Below are 13,956 nucleotides of genomic sequence, written 5' to 3'. Positions count from 1 at the left end.
TGAATTATACATATAAGTGTCACAAATGCATCAAAAGAAGAAATAAATATTATAGTATCGCTTTAAAGAGACCACTGCTCATCCATTTACAGAAGCTGCAGCACAGAGGGGCACTGGTAACTCACCGCAGATTAGCATATAAAGCTTATAAAGTGCCCTATACAATGCTGGTTACACTTGTGGAGTGTTTTGGGAGGTGAGAGACCTCTCCTGCTCCTTCCTGGCACATCCAGTCATTACTCCCGATCGATATGTGCCGCGCTCTGCGCTCATGTTCATTGCATAATGTAATAATGAAACATTCTTGACGACATCATTTGCAGTTTTACAACTTTCCTGTCAGTCATATTGACCTCAATGACTCCTCCTGTGAAGGAAAACTGATTATTGTACGAAAATGGGCCAGTTCTTAGCATGAAAAGGTTCTCCTGCTGGTGCCTACTAATGAAAAGCGAAAAGCGGTGGGAGAGGGGGTGACAACGCTGAGAGTGTAATAGTACAGACACCTACTACAATATAAGGTTAAGTTTACACTTAAAATAGTTTTTCTTAAAAGAAACTTTAAAGGGAACCTGTCACCAGGATTGTCATTTTTAGCCGGTGACAGGTTCCAATAGCCTATGCTGTGCTGATGTTAAAAATTCCTTTGTCAGCAATCTGAATCATTTCAGTACTTTATATAAGATTAATTCACATTACCCGGCTCCCTGCCAGCAGTAAGTGGTGAGTCCTATGTCTAAATTCCCTCTTTTATATATACCTATATAAGAAATCTCCTCCAAATTCAAGAAAATATGACTCTTCTCACCTCGTTTTCACAAGAGATGAGTCAAGTTTAGTGGTTGCAGTGTCATTTTTTTGGAAGCCCATGATCTATAACACCTAGAAATATGGTTTTGTGTCATATTAAAGATAAGAATCCCATCTTTCAGATCAATCTTACGGTTCTGTGAGCTACAGAACTGGACATGCAGGCAGTTAAAAAAATAGGCAGGAACTGGATCTTAAACTGCAGCTTGCATTCCCAACTATGGGGCAGATTTACTTACCCGGCCCATTCGCGATCCAGCGGCGCGTTCTCTGCGGTGGAATTCGGGTCTCCGCCGTCCACCAGATGTCGCTGCTGCGCTGAAGTTCCCCGAGTCCCGCTGGAATGGCCTGAAATTCACCGGCCTATTCCTGGTGAAGGTAAGTGCAAGTTTCGCAACACAATTTTTTTTTTTAAATGCAGCGGTTTTTCCGAATCCGTCGTGTTTTCGTTCGGCCACGCCCCCCGATTTCCGTCGCGTGCATGCTGGCAGCGATGCGGCAAAATCCGATTGCGTGTGCCAAAATCCCGGGGCAATTGAGGGAAAATCGGCGCAAATCGGAAATATTCAGGTAACACGTCAGGAAACCGCGAATCGGGCCCTTAGTAAATGACCCCCATTGGCTTAAGTTTACTTTTTCTCTGTTTCTGTAACTCATAAAACTGAATAAGGATGAATAATGAGATTCTTATCTTTAATATGACACAAGCAGCATGTTTCTAGGTGCCATAGAACAGAAGATAAGGACGTCTGAAGTGACACTGCCCCTGAAAACACTAAACTTGACTCATCTTGTGTGAAAATGAGGTGAGAAGAGTCCTATTTGTCAGACTTTGGTTGATATTTTTATAGGTAAATGTGTGAGATTTTACATAAAAGAGGGAATTCTAGAAAGGACATTTCATCCCCCACCTGAGGGGCTTGTAGTTTAGTGGGGTGAAACCTGGTGACAGCTTCTATTTAAGAGGTGCCTCTGGGAGCTGCATTAAGTAGATTTCCAACCAAAGCCAACACCTCAGTAGTCCAGTGTGTGTCCATGAGAAGTACCACTGTTGGTCATCAAGTGACTTAAAATCTTCATTTTCTAGTAACTCTTATCTCCGAGGTCTCTGTCTGTGAAATGGCAATCCTCTGTAGCTGTGGGTGGAGACCTAGCAGCTGAGACTCACTATTCCCCCTCCCTTCCCCTTAGACTTCTATATAATCCATCACCCTAATAAACTGTTGCCGTCATAATAGCAAAATGAAAAAACATTTCAGAGTGAAAAGCAGATTAGAATGGAAGATGGAGGAATGAAAGGAACCAGGTAAGAGGAGAAAGAAGAATTTTCCTGTAATGAGACACGTGTTTCTTGTATTTACCTTTGCTATTGATTTATGCAAAATGTAAAGCTATTGATTATAACATATTGCTTGTTGGAGAATTTAGAGGAGATGGGATTATGACATTGTCTGTTTGTTAGGGTTTAGTGCAGGGCAGGGCCGGCGCTATGGGTAGGCAAAGGTGGCAATTGCCCAGGGCCCCTGGGAGAAAGGGGAGAATCTCTTCTTTCAAATGAATCTTGAATTGTGTTTCTAGGTGCCAGGGATCCAGAGATATTCAGGTTTAAAGTGAGAATATCAGGTGCCATTTTTATATATAAAAATCACTCCCAACGGCAGTTTAACAGTTATTATCTCCATTTTCCTAAAACATAGTAACACAAATTTAGATTCATATAAAAGAGAAGACTCTCTTCTTCCATAAGAAAAAAGAAGTGTGGTTCTATGTGTCACAGAGCCAGAGATACAGCCCCCTGAAGCGTACCCCCCCTCCAGGCTGCAGGGAGCATTTGCTGCACACAGGAGCTGCTGCACCTCACAGATAATGGAAATATTCACTTTATATGTTACTACATTTTCAGAAGGAATAATATCAACTAATATTCATGTTTTTAACCCTTCTCCATCCAGAACTATCTTAGAACACACTTTCTCTCTTATTCCCTTTTACTTTGTGATAGTTTTTTTTGTTGGGAAAATTGACTGATATGATGCACATTCGATCCTCTTCGCCTGATGTCGCTATTATATATTAACACCGCGACCCAGAACATGTCCATAAAGTTATATGTAACACCAAAAACACACACATGTCCTGGTATAAAGTTTTTATTTCCCATCATCCTCCATTACTTACACCTATGTTATGACGTTCTCACTCAAATTCTTATGAAGCGCGGAGGGTTTTGTTATTGTGCGGATAATACATTGGCGCAAATCTAAACGTGACTTTATTATCTCATTAGCTTGGTTTATGGATATATAGTTATTTATTTGGGTTACCATTGTGTAAGGAACAGACAATGATACATCTGTGTGAATTTTCTGCAGTTCCCTTTGCTGCATATTTTGGTGAATACAGTATATTGGTGTGGGGTCTGTATGATCTCCTCACATCTTACGGTTTTAGGAAAGTATATTTTCTTTATATAAGTATCTGGATTTGTACATATTTTAGAGGAAATTTTGAATGTTAATTGCCAAATGCATCGCCTGGTTGTCTGCTTTCATAATTCTATAGGTTTTATGGCGCCTTTACTTTTTATTCTGTTTTATTGCTATATTTTGCAGGTTGTGACTGTGTAAAAATTTATAGCTGAAAAGCAGATATCTAGTTATTACAGTTTAAGTGATATTATGTGGATTTATTTATGGGAACAGATCAATGTGGGACATTTGTGAACTCATGTCCATCTATTACATTTAGGAGATGTGAAGGTAAATATTTTCTGTTTGGAGCACATTTGTTGCCATCAAAGTCAAATTTTAAGTAATTTTTTGCAAAATGTTTCAGTTCGAATCAAATGCAATTGTGAAAATGGGGCAAGTGTCCCTCTCCCCAATGGGCCTCACAGTCTAATCAACCTACCAGTAATTTTTTGGAATGTGGGAGGAAACCGGAGGAAACCCACGCAGACACAGAGAGAACATAAAAACTCTTTGCAGATGTTGACAAGCGCTGCAAGGCTGTAGTGCTAACCACTGAGCCACCATGCTGCCCATCAATCTCCTTATCATCTATCTGTCTCCTATAAAATTCTCCAAAATTACAGTTTGTTTTACCATACTGGGGGGGGTGTCTCTTACTGACTGTGACTGGTCATAAAATAGTTTTATTTTGGGGCCCCACTTTTAGTTTTGCCCAGGGCCCCACTTTGTCTAGAACCGGCCCTGGGCGGCCCAGGGCAACAACAATTTTATTCTCCTGGGGGTTTTTTTTCCAAAAATTGTGGATAAAGGTTTATTTTTTTATACTGTCTTAGGCCAAAAAAGAGGAGAGAGCTCTGACAAGAGAGATCTGACACATTGGGGCTCATTTACTAAGGGTCACGGATCGCACTGTTCGTCTTTTTTCCGGATTTGCAAGACTTTGACAAATATTTAACAGATGTTTTTGGCACACACAATCCTTTTTTGGCGCGGCTGCGATGGCTTCCATGCAGCACGCATTAGGGGGCGTGTCGTCTGATGATCCGACTGATTCGGACAGAGCGCGGGATTTAACTTTCAAGTTGTGTCGCACGACCAAGCACTTACATGCACCAGGAAGAAGAAGGTGAACTCCGGGGACCTGAGCGGGGAAGCAACACATGCAGGATATCGGGCACAGGATCTTAGTGAATCGCGGCACAGCGCATTATCGTCGGACAACGCACTTTCAGTGAACTCCGTTGGATGGGTAAGTAAATGTGCCCCATTTTCTGATTGCAGTACTCATCTGAGAGGTATATAAGGGTTAAAATCCTCAGTGCCTTGCTCAGCTGGCTATTAGTTCTCTTATGAGCCAGATTTAAAGCTTTCCATGGAACTGGATTTCTCTGCCGGTGATTTTGGCTGTTCTAACACTTACATATAACTGTTGCCTTACCTGGACTATTGTTCCATGACCTGATCATTTCTATGGTTCCTGACCACTATTTTCTCCCTGATTATTTACAGCATAACCTTCTAGTGATTGACCTCAGATCTAACCTCTGACTATTCTGTTTACTATGTTTTTGTCCCTGACCTACCTTCCTGATTCTGCCAGAGGGGGCACAACCCAGTATGTAAGTGCGCTTGGTTTACAGTCAGTCATCCTGGTGGGAGAAAACGGAAACCAAAATGTTTCAAAGGCACGTGTTTCGGGGTTACTAAGTACCCCTTTTTCAAGTAAAAAGAGACTGATGCTGGGGGGCAGTAGAGTATATGCCCTGACCAACGTTCCCAGGTCACAACCGCTTATAGTGGCACAGGGCAGATTTAAAAAATCAGACGCGGTCCTAAAATCTAAAGCGGTTTAGTGGTGAAGGGGTTAAAGGAACCATTTCTAGAATGATACAAAATGGTTCTGAAGGTGGAATCTTTCTGAATTCTGCCATTCAAGCAGAAGTAAAATGTTCTCCCAGATGAGATTTTTTTTTAACCAGGATAATGTGGGTGACATAGAAAACCAGGTCAAAGGATCGAGTGAGTTCACATCGATTATACGAAGGAAATGCTCCATTTGTGGCGCTGAAAATGTTTATGGAGAAGGCAAAGATGTTAAAGAGATCATGTGTATTCACTGAGAGATCCTTATCTGCACTCCACAAATATAATGCACGGGATGGAGTAGGTCCCTTTTAAGCTGCTTAATGGGTTATATGTCATGAGGAGCGGTTCCATTTACATAAGAACCTCGGCCCATGTGCTCTTAAAGCTGAACAGAACAATTACATCCATTGAGTGGCAATTATGCAGCCAGAGTTCAGAGATCTTGCTGCCTCCGCATCAAGCGTTACACTATATTGATGGCCTATCTATGTGAGATTGGTGGGGGTTACCTGAAAAAGTACAGTACGGTACTGATCAGTAATGTCCGGTATGACCCTGCTGATCTAATGGAGATATAATTCTTCTGCCATATATACAGATATTTCTTCAATTGGATGTTATAAAAATGTACCTGTGTGAAGATAATTTCCCATAAATGTAGCCATGTTAACCCTTAGAAATAAGATTGCTGTCCTTGGATACGACCACGTCTGCTGAGGTGATGGTGCAAGAAACAAGAAGTTGTCTCATATAAAATGTCCAAGAGTTACTGTATGTCCAAGAGGCATCCTGAGATTGTGAGCGCTGAATCCAGGTGGTCAAATGCCTTTATAGCGCATGTGTGCACACTACTGCCAGAGTGTGAAGGTGGCCGTATCCAAGGACACCTATCTCTTTTCTAAGGGACAACATAGCTAATTTATTGGGAAATGATCTTCAAACAGGGCCTTTTTTATAACATTCAATTACAGAAATGTTTATATATGGCAGATGGATTTAAACAAATGTGAATGCACAGATGAAAATACCTCTTTAACCAAAATCTCAAATGCAATGTGAACACAGTTTTAAAAGGAACTTGTCAAGTAGAAACTAGTCCTTATGGACTACTAGTTTAGTGTCCCAAATCACCCTAAATTAATCCGGTCTGGACTCAACAAAGAAAAGGAAATACACTTTTACTTACCTTGGTCTAGAGCCCGTGGTGGCTGTGTTCAGTGAAGCAGTGTAGTACACCACAGTTTTATACAATTGTCTACCAGGTGCATCCCTGTAACTTCTGGCTACTGGCTGCATCCCTGTGACTACTGGCTACTGGAGGCATCCCTGTGACTTCTGGCTACTGGAGATATCCCTGTGACTACTAGCTACTGGGGGTATTCCTGTGACTACTGGCTACTGGGGGCATCACTGTGATTACTGGCTACTATGGGAATCCATGTGACTACTGGATACTGGGGGCATCCCTGTGACTACTGGGGGCATTTCTGTTACTATTGGCTATTGGGGACATCCCTGTGACTACTGGGGGTTATTTCTGTTACTACTGGCTACTGGGGATATCCCTGTGACTACTGTCTACTGGGGTCATCCCTGTAACTACTGATTACAAGGGGCAGCTCTGTGTCTACTAGCCACTGGGGGCATCCCTGTGTCCACTGGGGTCATCCCTGTGACTAGTGGGGGCATCCCTGTGTCTACTGGGGCGTCCATGTGACTACTGGCTACTGGGGGCATATCTGTGACTACTGGCTACAGGGGGCATCCCTGTGACTACTGGCTACCAGGGACATTTCTGTGACTACTGGCTACTGGGGGCATTACTGTGACTAATGGCAGCATTCCTGTGACTACTGGGGGCATTTCTCTGACTACTGGCTACTAGGGGCATCCCTGTGACTGCTGGCTACTCAGGGCATCCCTATGACTACTGGCTACAGGGGGCATGCCTGTAACTACTGGCTACTGGGGGCATATCTGTGACTGCTGGCTACTGGGGACATCACTGTGACTAATAACAGCATTCCTGTGACTACTGACTACTGGTGGCATCCCTGTTCCTACTGACTACTAAGGGCATCTCTGTGAATACTGGCTACTGGGGGCATCCCTGTGTCGACTAGTGTCATGCCTGTGACTAGTGGGGGCATCCCTATGACTACTGGAGCATCCCTGTTACTGCTGGTTACTGATGGCATCCTTGTGAATTCTGTCTAATGTGGGCATTCCTGTTTTTACATTTATTTATATTTGTCTGATACAGGATGATTTGGGACACTAAGCCAGAGGTCCATGACATTAGTGACAGTGACTTCAGTGACATCAGTGACAGTGACATCAGGGACAGGCTGGTGACATCAGTGACATCTGTGACATCAGTGACATCAGTAACAGGCTGGTGACATAACTGCTACTGGAGCAGGTGCTGCGGTGTCAGCCGAGGTCAGGTCCGCTCAGGACTACACATAGGAGGGCGGCCGATCCAGCCATGGTCATGTGTATGGTCACCAGGGCACCTCTGATTTTCTCTCCTTATACAATGGTCCTTGTATATATAAAAAGGAGAACGCAGACAGACTGTAAAAATAAATCCTGCAGCTATCAAACAGTTAATACTAACGATCCCGGGTTATGCAATTCTGCACAGAGAACAGGTCGTCCCTACATATTTGCATTCATGAATACGAGTGGGAGAAGGGAGATTGCTTTTTTTGGCAAACACTGACCTGACAATTCCCCACAGAAGACACAGAGCTACTTACTGTATATCCCTGTGTATGTGATATAATGGCCGGGCTGAGCGCCAGGAACCATGACAATCATGGAGCGCGTTCCTAAAAAGACTAAGAATTCTGTATTGTGGAAGATACCAACATCGGGAATACCCCTTACTCTCTGCACAGGTCCTATATTTCACTATATAACACACCTAAAAATGTAATGGACACGTTTCAGTGGGTTCAAAGGGAACTGTACAATACTTGGTGGTTTCAACTTTGCTAGGCACAAAGATTGGCTGTTGTGATTTACTATCTTAGGCCTCATGCACACGAATATATGCTACTGCCATCCGTAGAAGGGGAGGGGACGCGCGCCCCTCACCCCTCTCCATAGGCAGCTGAGCATCCTGGTCGTACGTACTGTGAAAGATAACCATTCCTTATCTTTTCTCTAAGAAGGGGCAGTAGAACAAACCGACTGTGTTTGTTTTAGGAGCACAGTGTGGACATCTGAAAAAGATGAAGACATCTGTGAAGATAATTCTACAAGTCTTGGCTGGGAGAAGGAATTGTGAAGATCTGTAACAGATGGAAAAGTAACTTGTAGTCACTGAATAACCTTGTGGTTTGTGAGACAAATCCCAGCATGTGTTGTGTCATGTCTGTCTTCAGAATGCGGGCCAGCAAAATGGTGATGTCATAAGTTATTATTAATGTTGTCAGGAGTCTTGGGTTGGGGTTTTGGGATTTGTCTGGTAAGTTTAGTGGCCACGATATGGAACATTTGCTCCAGGGACAATGAGCACTTAGTTATGCCCCTTAAAGGTATCTGTTTTGTCCTCTGCTAGCAGTACGAGAGGCCAGCAACTCTGACATCCGCTCTACACCTGTCTTTCAGGTGAGATATTACCCTGGTTCCTGTCTGATTACTGTTTTGACCTTTCCATGGCAACTCCTTGGATTCCTGATCTGGACATTTACTTATTCTCCTCCTTTCCCATTCACATTACTAAGCGTATAGAACATCGCCCAGTAAAGGGCCATCACTTTTGGGCAGTTGTCATAAAGACAGAGACAGTTTGGGGGGTTTTAGACTTAGGGCTCTCTACTAATGATGAGTAAACCTGTTAAGATTCGGCATCACTGAGTTTGGCCGAACCCTGAATAAGTTGGGTATGGGTACCCGAACAGTAACGCCAACCTATAACACCCGTGACTGACACCAGCACCCAAGTAACCCTTTAAATGACCCCGGCACGATATTAATACCGGTGGTGCATGCACGTGATTGACGCTAGTGACGATCCTAAGAAAAATGGCTGTTAGTGTTTAGCCTAGAACAGTGATGGCAAACCTTTTAGACGACGAGTGCCCAAACTACAACCGACACCCACACATTTTTTGCAAAGTGCCGATGTGACAATTTAAGCAGAAACTTATTACTCCCTGTTCTATCACAGGTTTAAATGATATAGGCCCCTGACAACACCAATACAGTAGAAAGAAGGAGAAGAAGTTTGGATTATCATTGTAGCTTCCTTCTAGGGTCCTGGGCTGCCTGGGACTGCAAGAGGCCTTGAGTCCGGTCTGGCGAACTCTGTGGTGGGGTGATGGCCTGGGTGCCCATAGAGAGGGCTCTGAGTGCCACCTCTGGCACCCGTGCAATAGGTTCGCCACCACTGGCCTAGAACTTCTGGCTGAGATCCTGTCCTGATCCTGACGATCCTAGGAAAGATGGGGGGAGCCGAAATTCCGAACCCAAACTTCTCACTAAAGTCCGGTTTCAGTGACCCAAATCCGCAAGGTCCGGCACAGATCTGAACATTGCAGTTCAGGTCCGCCCAACATTACTCACTATCCCTTCCCTGATGGTGTCATTTTCAACGCCCTATGGACCACGCCTATTGGGATCATGCCTCTTACTCAAGTCGGTAGCAATTTTTTTTTTCCATTTAAGAAAAACTTTATTAAACATCAGACATAGATATATCATCAATGCCATGACAGATACATGGCAACAGTGTAGCGCCTCGTAGGGCATCGTGGAACCAAAGCCAAGCATAGGTGGTCCAATAGGCATAGTACAAGAATATTGCAGAACATGACGTCAACTTGTATAGTCATATACATAACTAAGGGTAACTGAAGAATACGGTATTAAATTTTTTAGTGTTCTTTACATATTAGAGTCACGTAGAACTGGGTTCAACCCACTCGGAGAAGAACTCCATGTCCACCACGGCAGATGCTAATAACATTTGTTAGAGAGATACCTTTTAGCTTTCTGTTCTTTAAGCCGCAACAACCTCGAATTAGACAACTTTTAAGACACGGAAAAAAAAAAACGAAAGTAGAAAAAAAACAAGGCAAAATTGCTCTCCATTAAATATACCTTATAAGGACGCAAAAAATCTTTATATGATTGAACATAAAGCTTTTGAGAGTCTCGCGCTGCCATAATACAGATGGTAATAGTTCACTTAAATTGCAGACATGTACATTTTCTAAATGGCGACTGTAATTTGACTTCAGCAGAAAGAGGAAAATACTTAATTATTTTCTTTTATGCCGACATGCTGTTATTTATAAGAGCACAACAAGTGGAGGCTACGGCTTTGATTTACAGATACATTTTTTTTTGTGTGTGTGCCGATTTCTTACTGATAAAAAAAAAAGTGGACAAGTGCCCTTTTATGTACTTAAGGGACATTTTCCACCTAAACAGGACAATTTAATATTTAAAGCTAATTAATTTGTTCTTTTTAAGTTCGTTTTATCCAGATTTAAAAAAGAAAAAAAAAAGGGTCTCTCTCGAAATCCACGGGTGTGTAGACCCATGACAAAGACTTGACGTCATCATCTTGGAGTCATCCAATGCTACAGGACACGTTAACTAAGTCATTGGACAATGAGCCACCGGCTGGGGTGCTGCGTGACGACCAGCTTTGGAGATAAGTTAAGGGTTCGTTGCCACCAAACTAGGGTTGTGTAACAGGGAATTAGAAACGGAAGCAAATCTTAGAGTCTTAAGAGTAATAGAACTTCATGATAATTTCATATTAAATGGATTATATGGGAAAAAAAACAACCTTATTGTTAGGGAGTAGACTTAAAGGGAACCGGTCATGGATGAGGTCAACAAACCAGGGTCGGCTCCAGCTTTCAGTAGGCCACTGGGTGACAAAGCCTCAGTGGGCCCCTTTGCAGTAAACTTAAGTGGCAGCATTAAAAATTCTGAAACTAATACAGTCTCCTGTTCCCTAAAATATTCCCTAGTTTATCATCCCATGAATAAGAGCCTCCATAAGGGTATTTTATATAAGCCCCTCTGACACCCTATGGATTCATTAGATACATCCCCCCTCACCCCTATGGATTCCTTATGTACAGCCTTATGTGCCCCCCCCCCCCCATCAGGCAGCTGTGGGCCCCGGCACTTGCCCCGCTATGCCCAGTTTCGGAGCCGGCCCTGCAACAATCCACCACCAAACTGTGTTATCGAGGACAGCGACATGATCACAATGATGAGATTTGGGGGAGATTCAAATGACCTGTAAGAAGTTACGGTGTTGGAGAACAGTCAAACAGGAATGATTTTTCCTGGATTGATTGAGGTCCCATAGTCCACGTCAATCATCAAAAGCCTAGGTGTCAGCTATTGAAGGTATCTTATGATGATGTACCTGACCTATGTGACATTAGCCAATATCTAATATCTAAAATTACTCTCTGTTGTGGAATTTGTGTTTCCACCTTTTCAGAGCAGGTAAAAGGGGTATTCTTGTCCAGGCATTTATATTAAATTGAATATATATATAAATATATTGCCATGTATGAACATTTTTTTCAATTGCATGTTATTAAGAACAATGTGTGAAGATAATTCCCCATGAATGTAGCCATGAGATTGCTGTCCTTGGATACGACCACCGCTGCCGAAAGGATTGAAACAAAACATTATTGCATATGGAATGTTGGGGACATACTGCGTGTCCCACAGCCGTGATGTGGTAATAAACGCTGCATCCAATTGGTCGAGCAAGACTCAATAGCCCATGTGTGACCACCGCTGCCAGAGTGCGGAAGTGGTCGTATCCAAGGAAAGCTGTCTTGTTTAAATGCTGCCTACATTTATGTGGGCATATTTGTTTTCTAATAACATGAAATTTATGAAATGTTTATATATAGTAGTTGAATTAAATGAAATGTGAATGCCCATTTGGGAACAGCCCTTTAACCATTTCTATAGCAGATACTTCTAGACTTGTGTTGTGTTCAAAAATGTCTTGATATATCCAAGATATTTCACAGACATCTCTTATATTATAACAAACAAGTGTTCTACTATGTTAACAACATGCCTTACAATTAGCTAAATATACTCCATAATTACTGCGACATGTTAATAAATGATTGTACGGAACCTATTTTATTAGTATATCTTGAAGAAAAAAAAGTTTTAACTATGAAATCATCCCCCTTTCGACAGAACATATATATATATATATATATATATATATATATATATATATATATATATATATAAAAATTATATCAGATGGTAAGGTCATGCACAAAAACAAAATTTTGTGTTCCTTTTTTATTCCTAAATTTATTGACTTGACTCATTTATTGCCTAAAAAATTAGTTTTGTACAGCAATTTGACCTAGATCACTGTTGGCAAACCTATAGCACGGGAACCACGTTTCACTTCATCCTTTCAACTGTATTGACGTCCATAGGACTCCAATACGATCGAAAGCTGCTGGAGACAAATACGTTACTGTCATGTTGGCACTTTACCACAAATATGTGGGTTTTGGTTGTAGTTTGGAAATACCACGTATCATATATTTTGTTATATATTATCATAGATCATAGATTTCATTAAAGATAATCATAGAACAACATAGAAAAGACTCTGCATTTGTGGATGGAGTCTGATTCTGGTGCAATTTTTGTAGGGAGCCTAGTTCTGATGCTGTATTTATATACTGAGCTAGGTTCTGATGCTGTTTTTCTGTATCATACCCAGTTCTGATGCTGTAATTATGCACAGAGCCGAGTTCTAGTGCTGTATTTATATACTGAGCTAGGTTCTGATGCTGTATTTCTATATCAATCCCAGTTCTGATGCTGTATTTATGTACGGAGCCTAGTTCAAGTGCTGTATTTATACACTGAGCTTGTTTCTGATGCTGTATTTCTGTTTCATACCCAGTTCTGATGCTGTATTTATGTACAAAGCCCAGTTTTAGTGCTGTATTTATATACTGAGCTAGGTTCTGGTGCTGTATTACTGTATGGAACTCAGTTCTGATGCTGTATTTATGTACAGAACCCAGTTCTAGTGCCATATTTAACTACTGAGCTTAGTTCTGATGCTGCATTTATGTACTGAGCTGAGTTTTGCCACTATATTAAAATTTGGTGGGAGCTGTACATATTTTAATTAAAAATGCATAATGAAAAAAATGTAACTGGGAAATTACCATTTCGTATTCTGTTCTCGGATGAGAGAGATCATTTCTCTGTCTCTGTCTTGGCCTCTATAGCAGCTACAGCCATGTTGTCGCTGTAAAGGTGAGAGTTTCATCTCTCAATATGCCTCAGGTTTGTGGTGCTATAAGCTAAGGTGCTGTCAGTTAGAATCCGGAATCTTTACCTGCGACTCGCATTCCCAAATATGTATTTAGATGCCTGTATCTTCGTTTCCACAGAACATGGTGATGTGTTTTGAAAAATGTGATTGTCATCTTTAGAATGACACCAAAATCTTGTCTGTAGCTGCTATAGAGCAGGAGCAGGATTCTTTCCCCTATATTTTGTTAGAATTTAGTTTTTCTGCTCTTTTTGACGTGCATTTAAGTATCTGCAGGGAGCCGTAAAAAAAAAGTCTATTTTTCATTATGAAAGCCGACGCCTCTTCCAGTTCCATGAAAATGTTGATGATGATTATCTCGCTGACACCTTATAACCAGGGCTCACAGGTTTCTACCTTCCCACGTGGCGGCCATTGTACTCACATTGCAGGCGAGAACAAGTATAGGACACGTCGAGACCTTCTTGCTCTGAAGTTCCTGTCCTT

The sequence above is a fragment of the Engystomops pustulosus genome, chromosome 6, assembly GCF_040894005.1.
Source record: "Engystomops pustulosus chromosome 6, aEngPut4.maternal, whole genome shotgun sequence".
In the NCBI taxonomy this organism is placed as follows: Eukaryota; Metazoa; Chordata; class Amphibia; order Anura; family Leptodactylidae; genus Engystomops; species Engystomops pustulosus.
The sequence above is the reverse complement of the archived record's forward strand: the minus strand, read 5'-3'. Positions refer to the sequence as shown.